At 37.9% G+C, this 15348-nt stretch overlaps 1 protein-coding gene across 8 annotated transcripts in view; it reads right to left on the reverse strand.

Annotated features, from left to right (window-relative positions):
- LOC128865125 (protein madd-4) overlaps nt 1-15035 on the reverse strand; it is a 322915-nt gene extending 307880 nt beyond the window's left edge. For 5 of the 8 annotated variants that reach the window (XM_054105126.1, XM_054105127.1, XM_054105125.1 and 2 more), the window contains exons 1-2: nt 14666-15035; nt 13127-13674 (exon numbers count right to left, since the gene is read on the reverse strand). The gene's annotated coding sequence lies outside the window, so the exon portion shown is untranslated. Of the gene's footprint in view, nt 1-13126; nt 14160-14665 lie in introns of all 8 variants that reach the window. The other 3 variants (XM_054105124.1, XM_054105122.1, XM_054105121.1) reach the window with 3 other exon arrangements.
- Between the last annotated feature and the right edge of the window lie 313 nt (nt 15036-15348).

Here is a 15348-nt window from a genome sequence, read left to right on the forward strand (position 1 = left end):
ACAGGGGCACATGGAAAATTTAGGCATTCCTTTTCGCAGTATATAAAATATGGCTCAAAACAGACTCAGTAGGTGCATTCAGCGGTCAGTAAGGGCGCTACGCTTTGATATAATGGTAGAGAATGTAATGTAAGGTCATTAACATTCTCTGGTTCAAGACTCATTACTCCACTATTTTTAAGGGGGGAAGTCCATGTAGAAGCCTCAAAATCGGTAATTTTTTAAACATATTTTTAAAGGTGATAAAATAATTATATTAATTAGAAACTTTAACACAACTTTATTTAACCTTTTAAGAGTACAAAAAAAAATTTTTTTTTATTTTTTTTTTTCAAAATGGCGGCTCAGCATCATTTCTTGTCGGCTGCCTACGGCGCGAGGTCCTAAACTGCTCCATTTATCACTCTTAATCTATCGATCTGAAACAAAACAATAAAACGATTTCTTTTTATGAAATATTAACGGAAAGGATGAACCTTTAAAATTAAAAAAAAAGTATAAAATTAATTGTAAAATGAACTTTTGAAAAAAAGTCAGAATTTAGGGCTATTTTGTTGACATTTTGAACCCTCAAAAAGTAATTTATCAACTCAAAATGTCTAAAGTTTTTGGTTCATCCTTCCGGTAGTAACATACAAAAAGGCCTCACCACATTTCAATCAAATCGGTCGATAACTTTTTGAGTTACAACACGAGCAGTTTTTAAAAATACAGTTTCCAGATAATCGCGTTTAAAGTTTGAGGTACATCAGCGCGCAGACCGCTCTCTACCTAGTTAGTGGGCTGTAGAAGCTATAATATTGAGAATTTCGAGATGAAAATTCACAGTATATTCCTAAGATACTATATTTTCAAGTTATCGAAAAACAAAAAAATCGATTTTTTGAGACTTCTACACGAGGCTCCCCCTTTAACTACGCAGCCTTTGTTGTCAACACTTTAGACTTTTTTGTTAACGCTCAATATAAGTGCTAGCGTTGTTGGAAAACTAAAGAAGTCCTGTCAAATACAATTTTCTAAATATTTACTTAGTTCTGCCATAAGTGCTGTTATAAGCTAAGATATGATTAGATATGAAATTATAATACTTTTTTCAACGAAGTCAGTTTTATTTATTAATTCACAGTTATGATTTCGAAACTTCGATTATCTAAGAACCAGCATTAACACCTATAACAATGACAGCTTGGAAATCCAATGTAGAATCTGTCTTGCCAACAAGTGCTACTTTGGACTAAGTAGACAATTGAGCAGTAAAGTCCTCTCGCGACGAACAAAACTAACACAATGCAAGGCTATCATCATGCCCGTCCTAACGTATGGCGCAGAAGCGTGGACGATGACAATATCCGATGAAGCGACGCTTGGAGTGTTCGAGAGAAAGATTTTGCGTAATATTTTTGGACCTTTGTACGTTGGCAGCGGCGAATATCGCAGGCGATAGAACGATGAGCCAAATGAGCTTTACGACGATATGGGCATAGCGCAGCGAATAAAGTTCCAGCGGCTACGTTTGTTGGGTCATGTCGTCCGAATGGATACAAACGCTCCGGCTTTGAAAGTATTCGATGATGCGCCAGCTGGTGGTAGCAGAGGAAGAGGTAGACCTCCTCTGCGTTGGAAAGTTCAGGTTGAAAAGGACTTGGTTTCACTTGGCGTGTCCAACTGGCGCCGGTTAGCGCGAGAGAGAAACTACTGGCGCGCTTTTTATACTAAGCCAAAATCGCGTAAGCGGTTTTAACACTAATAAAGAAGAAGAAGAAGGGTTATTTATTCATGTAAATATTAAAAAAAAAATTTACTTTCTTTCGAAATGGTAACCGTTTGCTTTTACATAAGTCTTCAAATGGCCTAATTATTCAGCTATTGTAGAACGCACAGTTTCCATGGATATTGAACCATCGCTTCCAGAACCATAGATTGTTTGAGGATCTCGAAATTTCTGTAAGGTCTTCGATATGCCATGTTCTCCAATTCCAACCACAAACTGTAGTCCAATGAATACAGATTTGGACTTCCAAACGACCAATCTTATATGGCTATGAACTGAGGAATATTGTTCTTTAGCCACTGCTGGATGTTTTTTGCTTTATGGGCTGAAGCGGAATCTTACTGGAACATCCGCTGCTCTCAATTGAAGAGAGTGCTGCTCAACTGCTTCATCACGTCGTCTAGGGCATCCTCCAGGTACACCTTTGTCCCGGTCTTTACCCTTTTTTCGCAGAAATGAAGACATGTAATGCCTTTAAAGCCACCAAACCACTACGGAGGCTGGGTGGTGGGCACGCTGAACACTTGGAACACCATTATTTTGCGTCTTTAGAAGTTTTAGCATAGATTTTTTCGTTTTGCTTATTAAAAACTTATTGAAGAGTGAAAAGTTGCTAATCTGTGAATAGAGTGTTATTTAAGTTAATAGGCATCGGTCTTGCGCTGGTTAGCTCAGCCTCCTGACCTTAATTCAATAAAAATAATTATTTGTCGATGCCAAGAGAGTTGTAACCTCGAATAATCTCAATTTATGACATAGGATCAGATTGCCCCACTCCATTCTGTGAGCATTGGTTTTTTTATAAGAATAATACAAAATACGAATGGGTTGGTGCGTGATTACCATTCGGAATTCACAGATAGGTCGTTGGTTCGAATCTCGGTCGCCCCTCGGCAGGCAATGGCAAACCTCTGAGTGTATTTCTGCCATGAAAAAGCTCCTCATAAAAATATCTGCCGTTCGGAGTCGGCTTGAAACTGTAGATCCCTCCATTTGTGGAACAACATCAAGACGCACACCACAAATAGGAGGAGGAGCTCGGCCAAACACCCAAAAAGGGTGTACGCGCCAATTATTTATTTTATTTAATACAAAATTTGAACAGCGTTGAATTATTGATTTTTTATTGAGCATTAGCTCAATTAATGAAGATCACAACGTACATTTTCGTAAATTCCAGGTTAATGGGCCGGTCATGCAACGACAACTTATCCACACTGCCACTCAAATTATAACGTAAATATTTCTTCTCGCTGACTTAACCATTGCCGGAGAGGGAATAATCGCCCTTACTTGGCTTTTGGTGATACCGAATTCGTCCTCCTTCAAAAACGTAATTTCAGTTTTGTTCTGATCCACATTCTTTATACCACGCACAGCGTATCCAGATATTCCTGCGTCTCCTTTGGGTCGTTCAATACTCAAATGGAACCTCAACATAATCTTCTGACGGAATTATTCCTCCTAGTAGGTAATTATCATTCCGCTGCTTACTAGTGGATAGAGCAGTCTCGTCATTTCTATTTTCATTCTCATCATGCTGCAAGGTGACTTTCAGTTATTCATACCTGCCCAAGTTATGCGAACAAAAGAGATGTTCGGCGATCTTAGTTTCATCAACTGGAAAGATCCTAGTTGACTCGAAGCATTTAACAATGACATCCAATTTTATTTTATTCCTAACCTGTCCCAGTCCCACTAATTCTGAAAATTCCTTTTTTTTTTTAAACAAGAAGATCGCAATTCCAAGAGTTTGCCCAACTTTTTCGTCTTAGGGCCAAAAACACACTTGTCCAGTGATTGGAGTTCATCGGGGAGGCGGTAAGGGAATTTGATTGAGAACAACATCTTAATTGGATTTCCTGTGATAAAGTAGTCACAAAATTGAATATACAACAAGATTAAAAAAATATGGCAGGGAGATGAGCCGAAGTGGATATGGAAGGCATAGCAAACAGTAACTTCGTTCAGCATAAATGGTCAGTACGAGGATACCCATTTCAAAGATATGGCTTGCGTACAGCAAAAGGTATAATTTTGTTACACTGCATGCATTTTGATTTAAATGAGAACAACGGTATATTTATATGACGAGCTTCTCCCTTTCCTAGCAAAATCCCCTTTCTAATAATCTTATACCACTCCTATCATTGGGCCACTTCTTTTAATTTGCACACAACTGCACTAGAATGCAGAGAAATTGTCTACGAGCGCTGGTGTGAAAGTGTTTGCGGCAACTTTATCCTTGAGCTTGAAATAAATCTTTGCATGGATTCACAAGTTTTTGACATACCGCAGTGACATGGCTAAACAGATGTGTTGCGTGGGGTTACCAACTGATTGCGAAATAAAATAGAGTATTAAGCATTATATTAAGCAAAAATGTGGAAAATGCGTGTCTATTCATATCACAACTCACAGAGCAAATGCATTTGGCAACCATTTCCAAAGAATCTCTGCTAGCGCAATCGACAACCTCGTTCCGAAAACAACAAAAAAAAACCTTATTGCTTTCACTCGTTTTTGCAAACTCCGTGAGTTTTAAAATCTATATTTCATATCCATATGCACCTACACACATGCGAGTATCTGTGAAATGAAAATCGCGAAATCATATTTCCCTTTCAAAAACCGTTGGCCAAATGCGAGGAAAAGCAAGAAATTGCATCCATCGACCGATTTTTTCTTTTTTTTAATGGTTTGTAAAAGCCACACTTCAAATTTAATAAAGCCAAGTGCAGTTTGATTGGCTGTTGAAACTTTTGGGCTGTGCACTTTTTTCGACCACTGACGGCTCACATCCTCACAACTCCACTTGTGCAGTCTTCGTTTAACGAGCCACTTAAGTGGACATCAAATTAATGTCAGCAAATATGGCAGTCATTGCATTTGCAAGAGCCAATTGTGCGGAAGAGGTAAAAATGTATGGGGCACTTATGCAGGTACAAAAAAATTTATTAAAATTAGGAAAAATCGAATGAAAGATTTTAGAAAATTAATATGAGAAAGAAAATTTATAAAATAAATTAAAATAAACTAAGGTATGATGTAATAAAATAGAATAAATAAGTAAAAGAAAGAAATTAATAAAAAAACTGAATAAATTGAAATTAAATAATATATTGTAACAAAAAAAAATGCATTAAAATTAATTTAAATAAAATGATTTTTTGCTTCCAAAAAATATTACACCTGTCTATATTAACAATAATTAATTTGTTTTTCATTAGGAATATGTAATTCAATTGTAAGATATTTACTGTAATAATGTAGATAATTATGTTACATAGATGCTTTCCATTTCAATTCAACCGGGCTATTCGGGACATGTTCTTCGATTTCGATGTAACTCAAATATGTTGCTGGCTGGTCAAAATAATGACTCACGTTTTTTTTTTGTTCGCCCGAAAAAAATTTTTTTCAAGATTTATTGGCAATTTTGTTTTTCGGCTCAAAATCGATTTTTTCAATTATATAAGAAATTTCTTTTTAATAGCTCATAACTTAGCCAAAAATTAGCCGATTTTAATGATTCTGGGTTCACTTATTTCACTTCCAATTCGTACTCATCCAACTCATTGCATACTAATTAGGCCAGCGATAACTTCCGCATCCTGTCCAACTAAAGTTTTGGCTGCACTTTGCCAATCAGAGAAATCTGAAAACAACTGGAAAAGGTGAAGAAGTCTACAACGATCTGCGCGAACTTCAGCGCCAAGCCAAAATTTTAAGTGCTACCGCACGCCATGGCTTAAGAAGTTTTAATTCGTTTTGCGAGGCAAAAACTTTCGAAATTTTGAATTGCTAAATAAATAGAACAAACGAAACCGCGCAAGGCAAATCTGTGCAAACGAAACAGAACCAAAAAACCAAAAAAAAAAACAAAAACCAAAAAAAAATCGAAAAAACAGTACAGGAAGAGAGAAGGAACAAAATAGTTTGTGTTAAATCGACTGCGGTCGCCAGCCTTTAGCCGAGGATTTGGTGCCGCCAAAAATTGCTGAAATCTGTATAAGCAAAGAAGTGCTTGCAAATAGTTTGTGTGTATGTATAACAACAAATCACCTGAATAAAGGCACACATACATATATATGTATGCGTGTTTATGTTAAGAAAGATACACCTTTATTTAGTATCCCCATAGCCAAATCTGCGAGTTCCTCCTTAAATACTCGCAACGATTCACCAGTTCACCTCACAGCGCAATGAGTTACAAAACGGCTTGCTTAAAAGTAATCAATAGCGTAATTTTGCCCGAAGTACTAAAATGGGAGAATATGGCGAAAATCTAGAAAGATTTTACCAAATAAAAACATTTCGAAAGAATCCCGGGATGTCGGGATTATACAGTAAGATTCCAAAAACCTCGGGACCTGTTACATTTTAAGGATTTACATTATTATTATCATTATTCTGAGCGGATCGAGCACTACAACCTGAAATATCTATTGTGCCATCTTCACGGATTCAGAGTATTTCTCTGAGCCCAACCTTCTCAATAATTTTCCAATTATCCTAATGTCCTATTTTATTATATGAGTACATTCGGGATGTTTCATGTGTCGGGGAAAAGCATGACTTTGAATTTTCCCTCAGCCTGGATTTCTTCTTTACAGGGCATGGACCTCTGTCTGTTTGTGAGGATTGTATTTGTGGTTCGCCAAGAGATGACTGAGTGCGTGTCCTCTGCCAATGCTCGATGTACTCAAATATCAGAAATCTTGCAAGTGTGGGAATTAGTTGGTATACGGACGGTATAATGTGTGTCGTGCAGTCTCCACCCGTCGGAATGTCGAATTCGTAGGTCAGTATTCCGGTGACGTATTCAGACGGCGAAGAAATTTTTAGGCATTCAGTTGATTAGCCGGAACTTGTGTGTGCTGTTGTGGAATTCGGGGTATGGCCACCAATCCAGAACTGTATGCAAGCTCAATTGGTAGCAGTCTTGGCTACGAAGTATGGCCGAGGACTTAAATTTGGTATCACTAAGAACAGGAGCTCTTGGAGCTTGCTCCGACCTGTTCTTGAGGACGGCTCAACGGAGAGTATCGTGGTGCTCGTGGAGGGGAGTATCGATGTGGAGTTGCATTGCCGAGTTGCGGGTGCCGAACCCATAGTACGACAGATGTTTAGATAGGCATCGAACTCCACCAAGGTAGTTAATTGACATTCCACAATGTCAATTGGCTCCGTAAATGTTTGGAACCTGAGTGTGCTGTGTCCAACTCATAAGTACGGTGATCCTACAATCTGCGCAAATTACCGCTGGATAAGTCTGCTGAACATCACATACAAGGTTCTGTCAAGCGTATTGTGTGAAAGAATGAAGCCCATCGTCAACAAACTGGTTGTGCCCTATCAGTGCGGCTTCAGACCAGGTAAGTCCACTATGGACCAAACCTTCACAATACGCCAAATCCTAGAGAAACCCCACGAAAAACCACTCGACACGCACCACCTCTTCGTCGATTTCAAAGGCGCCCTTGATATCACGGATAGAAATCACCTCTATGCCGCAATGTCTAAGTTTGGTTTCCTCGCAAAACTGATATGGACGTGTATTAGCGCGCGCTATCATCAGCTCCATCAGAATTGGAAGTAACCTATCCAAGCCGTTCGATACCAAGGGAGGTTTCAGACAAGGCGAATATCTAATATATCTTGTGACTTTTCAACCTCTTGCTGAAAGAAATCTTTCGCGATGCCTTACTGAACCGGACTGGTACCATCTTTCATATGAGTATCAGCGAAATAGAGAAGTAGAGCTCTCTCTCGAAGGACTAAACTAGCACACTACAAAGCGCTCATCAATCCCCTTCCTAATATATGACACAGAAGCATGGACGATGTCAACAACGGACAAAATTTACGACACAGTACCCCAAAAAGAAGGCGTGGAAAAGGAAGACCACATCTCCGTTGGAAATACCAAGTGCGGCTGAGCCTGTCTTCACTCGAGATTTCCAATTGGCCCCAACGAGCGTAGGACAGAAACAGCTGGTGCGCCATTTTGTAAGTTTTAGCGCCACATAAGTAAGTAAGTAAAGATCAACGCATTGATTTGGTCCGTTGTGCTTTTCAGCACCGTGGAGTTAAGCCGTCGCCCGAAGGCACTCACGTTAAAAACACCGAACCCCGTCCTTTTTCATTGATTTTTCTTTTTTTTTGTTTAGAGCACAGGACACTATGCGCCACTAATCGGTCCTTCAGCCAACTAAGTATAATAATAATAATAAGAGCATAGGGAAGCCAGGACACGATGCCAGGACATATTTGGGGGTTTCATATTTCTCCCTACAGAACTTGGAGGATCTTCCATGGTTAGTAAGATGAAAATTCATTCTACATAGCGCTGCTAGAAATTCTGTTATAATTTTAAAATGACCCGCATTTAATTTCATAATTCTTTGTCTTTCCTCTACTTCCTAAACATGAGAGGACAAGTTACCCTACTAAGGTAATATAACATGGGCAGCTGTTGAGTACCTCTTCTAGTAAAACCGCCAGACTCACATCTAACGAGCTCTTTTTTTTAATACAAGAAGTTTTCTTAAAACAAAAGTGTAAATGGGCATTTTTCAACTAGTACTATACTGGTCGCCATCACACTAGTACAAATGCACTCATACAAATTCTAGTTCAGGCATTTCAATACTTGTAGGCTACTACGAATTTTTACACCAATGATACTTTTAACCAAAGGTTGCTTCGCATTTGTTTATGCGTTTGTGCTCCCTACATTTTACCGTTACAACGTCTGCATTGAAAATTACAAATGTTTGCTGAAATCATTTGCCAAAATATAAACTTTTTCAATTAAATTTTCGTGTTCCTGGCTGTCGTTGCTGCTTGGCATTGGAGTTGTTGTACTCGATAGCATAGCCGCCACCGAAGTTGGTTGTTGGTCGTCGGTCGTCGGTCGTCCTTGCCGCCGTCAGCATTAGCCGCCACTGCATTGGAATGCATGCCGTGGTGAATGTTGAATTTGCCTTTGACGCTGCCGAATTACCGGTGAGTTTGTTGCGTACTGTAAACCGGTTGCCGGATCAGGAAGTCGTAAAAATTGACGTTATCCGTATGGCAGAGAGGAAGGATGGCGAAGTGTTAACTTTATCGCAGAAGTAAACAAAGGAAATTCTAAATTTCAGTTGAATTGTAAGTGGGGAATGGAAGCAATCGATGGCTTTAGAAATGGATTTTACATTGCCGAATAGGTGTTTGTTGTGGGTAGTTAATTTAGGTAGGGCAGCCACCTTTTAAAGCGGCGATATACCTGCAAGTAAATAAGAATGTGCGGTAAAGTTTGCGCTGAGGTTTTAATGATTGGCTTTTCTCACAATATGTAATGCATATGTATATAATATGCGTCTTTTGTTGTTCAAAAAATATCACAGACACATGAAACTGCAGGTATTAAATACAAAGTAATGCTGCATACTCAGTTTACAATTTCCTCATCCATTGGAATTATAAAATTTATACAAAAAATGCTAAGATTTACGAGGATTGGGTTGATTTGGAAGTATTTACAAAATCCGTGTTTTTATAAAAAAAAATTTTTTTTAATTTTTTTGTTCAAAAAACCAACTATAAAAATGCCAAGATTTACGAGAGCTGGGCTGGTTTTAAAGTTTTTACAAAATTCGAGTGCCTTATTAAATTTTTTTTATTTTTATTAAAAATTAAAATATTTTTTCCAAAAAACCAACCGGAAAAATACTAAGATTTACGAGAGTTGGGTTCATTTGAGAGTATTTACAAAAATTGAGTTTCATGAAAAACAAATAGTTTTTAAAAATGCTTTTTTCCCCAAAAAAGCGTCTTAGCTTATAGAAGAGGTTGAGCTTAAATAATCTTTATAAAAATGCTTAAAAATTGTATCAACAGACGAAAATATTTTCCAAATTTATATCCCAAATATATTAGTAAAACTAAGAACAAATCTTGATTTAAATAAGCGTTGCAAACATTGTTTTTGGCAAATTAAATCACATAAATATTTTTCATAAAATAAAACTTTTTCTTCATGATTGATCCAATTAAAAGCTATAAATCCCAATATAACTTATTCGAAATGATCGACTCACCCTTCTAACAATAGGCGCAGTCCGCCTATCTACTTATCAAACAAAGGAATTCTTACTAATGAATTCCCCAAACGAAGTCCTTCTACCAACGAAAAACTTTTTCCCAGTGATAAAACGTCCCGCCATACTTCTGAACTTGTTACGAGAGCTTAAGGTCGCCGCCACTCAGCTTTGGTTGGTAGAGTGTCGTTTACGATATGTCAGGTGTGAAAGCCTCGACGTCATTGTATGAAGTAAATTGTATATATACTGCAACACTATTCGGAAATAAACAAGGGATCTTTTAATAAAACTGGGGTTCAGATCAGTTTGCACGATCAGTAAGCCAAAACGATCTGATAGCCCAAGCCTTAATACATTATACTACAAACCATGGTCCGTTCTTTTGTTGTTGTAGCAGAATAAGCATTCCCCTACAAGTATGAGGAATGCAGCTGATGTGAGAGAAGAGTCAGTCTTGCTTTAGTTTCGTTAATCTGTTTTGTTTTCTGATGGATGCCGCTATCAGTCCTAAGTATTGGGAATGCCCGCCTGTCGTTGCTTAAGAACAGCGCCTTCTTACTGCTTGGAGCGCCATCTGTGTTTCACATTTTTCTGGCAGAAGGTCCGCACAGATGGTTGAGGACTTCGCTAAATTTTGGTGTGTCTGCGCTAGCCGGAGTGACAGTCTTTGGCCGCACATAAATTCGTATCATTACGATAACGTACAATGTTACTTGACATCCAAATATTACATCTTTGGCGCGTGTCATTGTCCGAGTAATGCAAACTTTTCCATGTCTTTGGTTGAGTGAGCCGATCGACTTCGCTTTTAGTGGAAGCCAAATAGGGATTATTTCGGACAAGCTGTTTTACTTCTTCTAGCCAATGAATAGTGCAGAGAAAAGGTCAAATAAGTTTTAAAAACTATTCATTCGCTTTGATTTTCAGCCAATTAGCCAAAATCCGTTATCGAAACATTCTTAGCACCAGGCAGAGGGCATGCTCAGGAGCATACAGAATGTTACGCACACTGCGAGACCATTACTCAGCTCTCAGTGAATTTGAATGAATCAGCTGTTGATATGACATAATTGGTAATTGTAGAGCTTTGTTTTCAGCCTCCACTGGACACCTTTTTCAAAACCTTCGGTTGGGCAATCAAATCATTAGCTATAACATGTTTCACGCCAAAAGTCGAAAAAGCCAGTCTGGTCAGACCCAGGTGCCCAACGGATGATTCATATTTTTTGTTTTCAAACAACTTTCTTCTTTATATTTCCTTTTCCAGCCGAAAGCCTCCGATGCTAGCGCTGCACTACTTTCAGTTTCTATAATAATTTTATTGTTATGTAAACCTTTAAAAAATAAAAATAAAATATTTTCTTTTCTTGTATCCTCCTCGGTTACATTAACTCAACGCAACCTTTAATTTTTTTTCGTAAGCTGGTTATTTTGGCGCTACCTCAGATACTTCGCCTACAATTACGTCACGGCATAGTTAGGTTCAATTTTTCCACTTTAATCAGCGTAATCTTTTTTTCTATTGTATAATTTCTGGTTATGCGTGAAATTTCAACATGGCTTAATTGCAAGTACTAAAATACATCTTAATACTTGTTTAAATTACAAATACCATGACAATTTAGCGTAAAGAGTATGCCACAAAAACCGTATATAAGTATACATAGTACGGGATGTTCCACATCAAGTGGCCATCACCCTCTCTGCTAAGAAAATAGGAACAAATTGAGCGCCAAGCCGTCCGTTTTGTACGATACTTTCTGGGATGCCACGTCAAATGGGGCAAGTCGTAAAAAAAAAAGGATTTGTAGGAAAACAACGCGTAGGTTTTTCACCATAATAACGCAACGTCGCACAGTGTCATCATTATCCGTAAATATTTGATCAAGAACGAAAGGAATACCATCCAACAGCCATCATCTGGTATGGTTCACGATTATTTTTTTGCGTTTCCTGTTTTAACAGCCGAAAAGAAGTAATGTAAAAATCAAACATATCTCTGATGATCAAACCGAAAATAGAGTTCCAGAAATTTTTCGAGAGGTGAATCAAACAAGCACTTAATGGCGAGTTCTTTGGATATACCTTTCACGAAACCATGTTGGTCTACAGGGATTAAATGATTAATTACAAAATAAATTTTATCTTTCACAATAAGTTCAGATATTTTTGAAACCGGGGATAATTTCGCGATTGGTCTATAGAGTTGGTAATATTATTTTTATTGCCACTTTGAATACTGGATTAAGGATTGTTTCTTTTCGGGCATCTATGAACTTTCCCCGTTCAAGGGATTTGTTAAACATTAATAAAAGTGGATAGGCGATTGTAGAGCAGTTTTTAAATTTCATTAAATTCGAAAAACACATTCGAGCTTGACTTGTTTACAGTAGCACAGAAAACAAACTATGCGACATGTCACGCTGAAATTTGCCATGTAAGCTTACAACAGTCCTACCATCCAACAAAAAATTTATTTTTGCCATATGTCATCCGCGGACCGTTTTATTGATAAAGTCTCGTTCATATTTGAGCAGAAGGTACATCAGATTTTGTTGATGTTTTGAGTTGCCGAATTCCATCTTCAACATCAGAAAGTATTAAGATTAACTAACCAATATTGGTTGAGGAATCCATGCCTACTGACACTCATGTATCAAACTAGAGACTACTTGAAAATTTGAACGGAAGAAATCTGCAAAAAGGTTAGGTGCATCTATAAAAGAATATGCTTGAGTTTCATTATAATATGATCTACTGGATTGAACATATGGCCAGAAGGAACTAGGATTCAATTTTATGTTTCGAACTTACTAATATAATTTCGCTTTAAAATCCTATCCAGCAATTGCAGTTCTCTAGAAAAATGTAAATATTTATCTTTATGAACAAAATATAATAATATTTCGAAACAAAATCTTTCTCTTTATGTAGTTAGCATTTGTTTCGAATGTGATCCAAATCGGACCATAAATAAGGTTATTAGAGATATTTCAAATACAGCGCCGGCCATAGGAAAAATCTGCGATTTTCTTCTGACTCTGGTTTCTCAATCACCTGGCTAATTTTTCAGTTTATTAAATTTTTATATATAGAATAAAATAAGTTACAGGTTATTTATATATACATTTACTATAATTAATTCTTATTTATTTTTTTATTATTTTTTTAATTCTTTTATTTTTTACTATATTATAATTATAATTTGAGTTTTTACATCAAATATAGTTTTCTAATTTTTTTTTCTTTAAATTACGCAACTTACACTTCCAACAGTTGAAAAAAGTGTTGCTATATCCAAGCTTTGGCGCAGTGGAGCGACAAATGTGAGAATCTACACTTCGTTGTTAATCCATTTCCTGCTTAATTCGCCAAACAGCGCAGGAAAAATGTGGCGTAAGTTGTGCCGTTGCTTTCAGTTTACAACGCTCTTTTTGCTGCTTTCGACAGTTAGCGCACTTTTTGAAATGTTTTTTTTTTTGTTTTAATTTCGGTTTATTTACCTTTTTTATTTTTTTATTTATTTATTTTTTTTTTTTTTTAATTTTTTTTTTCTTCTTTTTGGTTCAAATAAGGTTTTAATTTTTAACTCGATTTCTTATCTCTTCTTCTTCTTCTAATTGTAGTGCTGCACACACACTTCTTTAGTAGCTACGTTGCTCGCGCGAGAATACGGTTAGAAAACTTTTCTCACACTTTTTTTCGTTTTTCAAGTGGATAAAAAATTTAAAATCCTTTTACAGGATTTCCACTTGTTTTCTTGATTTCTGCTACACCAGTTTTATTGCACTTTTTCACCTGTTTCTGCGCTAACTTCATAGAGAAGACAGTGAAAATGAGTAAATGGAAGGTAATGTTGCGCGCCCTCGACTATGCAGTCGTTGTTAAGGAATTTGTTGTTTTGTTTTTGTGCTCCGTTATTTAGCACTTGGTATGCTGCACGCTGCAGTGCGATTCACATTTATGTATGTATGTATGTGTAAGTATTTAGATGAAATACACTTTCACTGCACTTCCTTTTTCCGGCTTTCACTTCCCGTGCACTGACACACACTCACACTCACACGCGCACACACAAACGCGCATACGAGCACGCACGCCACGTAACTGTAGACTTTGTGTCGGCGTTATTGCGGCGGTTTTGTTGTTGTTGTTGTTGTTGTTATTTAGCCTTGCAGCGGATTTGCTAGACACTTGTGAATTACCGTTAGCACATAGTGGCACGCCGCACGCCGCACGGGCGCGTGTTTATGCAATTTTCAAATACCTCCTCTTTTCTCCTACACAGCTGACGCCTCCTACAAGAAGCATAAATATGAAATCAGCAACCAAGCATTGGAGCGTAAAAACAAAAACAAATGAAAGGCAACCAGCGTGGCAAATTACTACCGTATTTAGGTGAGACAGTTGACGCTTGGTGGGGAGGGTTGGTGTTTGTGTGTTCGTGTATGCGCGTGGGAGTGTGCGTGTATGACAGTGGCAGGTTGAAAGCTTAGCTGGCATACAGAAATCAGACAATAAATAAATGTGAATAAAGGATGCAGTGCGACGGCAATGCGACGCGACGCAAGGACACGCGACTAGACACAGCGCACACTGGCCAGACGTAACGGCTTGAGACGCCAAGTGGCACTCAGCGAGTAGCTGAAAGCAGGTAGAAGAGTTTTTGCACGTACGCTTGTGTGTGCTGTGCGTCTGTGTGTGTGTGACGACGTGTGAATGGATGCAATGTAAGGAATGTGGCAGTGCTGTAAATGTTTATGTGCTTGTGCGTGTGTGTGTGTGTGCTATTTTATTTATTTACTTATTTACGTGTATTTCGGCCAAGAATTAGCACAATGTTAGCCACAACAATTGAATGCCACCTCCGCACAACTTTGACTTTGTTTTACTTTTATAAAGACGGATCATCCACACTTCACTGTTGCGGAGCCACTTGCTCTGCTTAACCACAAGACTTCCCAAACTGCTTCACTACTCTTCCACTAATTTCACGCACTTCACTTCACTTGCATTCAATATTTTATATTTTTATATGTACGTATATTTTATATTTATTGCATTTATTTTGCACATTCAAACACCAATAATTCAAACTGTATTATTTTGTATTCAAGTAGTCAGCACTCAAACGCGAGCATCACAATTTTCAACGCTAAACTACATTCAACGGCGTTCACTACACAACTAACTGTCATTTCAGCTCAAAAGCCAATGCTAAGCAAAGCAATCGCCTTTACATTGCCTATTGAGTGCATACGACTGGAAATTCACCACACCTGCACGAGCTGTTGTTACAATGCGGCTCAGTGCAGCGTAGTCGTGCCGAGCCGAGCCGGTTGTCGCACGAACCGCCGCCACCCCCAATGGGTGATTTGAGTGTGTTGCTGGTATAGCTACTGCTGTGGGGGAAAACATGTTTGCCCACCATCCCCAATGGATTTTGTTTATTCACGTGCATATTAAATTGTGGCAACATGTTGCAGC

Source organism: Anastrepha ludens, chromosome 5 (assembly GCF_028408465.1).
Source record: "Anastrepha ludens isolate Willacy chromosome 5, idAnaLude1.1, whole genome shotgun sequence".
Lineage (NCBI taxonomy): Eukaryota > Metazoa > Arthropoda > Insecta > Diptera > Tephritidae > Anastrepha > Anastrepha ludens.